We start from the raw sequence: 721 nt of genomic DNA, 5'->3' as shown, positions 1-721 counted from the left end.
ATACTGTTTACTTACACTGAATTTTTTCCTCGTCATTCGCTCTTCCACTCCTCTACGATTTTCAGGCGGATAGCCTTTTTTGTTTTCATCATTTCAAGCCGGTTTTTAAAAGTGAATTCATTCAAGTGAGCCAGCCGTAAAAATTTACATAAGTCAGACAAAATGCGATGTTCCGAATGACGTACACAAAAAGTGTTCAACTAATCAACATATTCTTCTTTGTTAGCAGTAATCATTTGCGTCTAGAGAAGGAAAAGCAAGATTATTTGGAGAAAGTAGGAATAATTTTTTTAGACATCAATTATTTGACATAAATTCTTATGATGTGAACGACATACAATTCTCACTAGTTAGAATGACATTTCTTGACAGGATTGAGAAATTGGAAGGATTGCCTTTGTCCAATGGTAGAGGTTCTGTCATATCTACAGGTGATGCAAGTTCGTGTCCCATTAGAAGCCTTCGACTTTATCTAACCAAAAGAGTTTTTCAGCTCAGAACTCCATCCATTGTTCCAGAAGAAATGAATGAACCTGCTTAAATGGGGAAATGTAACTATTCTCAGGATATAAGGTGACAATTAGTAACAAAAATTGTTCGCAGCAATTTCCAGAATTTAAAAGTAATCGAAGGCAAATAATTCAAGTTAGTTATTGGCAACGTTTAAATAAATCTGTCATATTGATGTACTCGAAGAAAAGCTTATAATTGAAATTTACGT

The sequence above is a fragment of the Octopus sinensis genome, linkage group LG5, assembly GCF_006345805.1.
Source record: "Octopus sinensis linkage group LG5, ASM634580v1, whole genome shotgun sequence".
Classification (NCBI taxonomy): domain Eukaryota; kingdom Metazoa; phylum Mollusca; class Cephalopoda; order Octopoda; family Octopodidae; genus Octopus; species Octopus sinensis.
The sequence above is the reverse complement of the archived record's forward strand: the minus strand, read 5'-3'. Positions refer to the sequence as shown.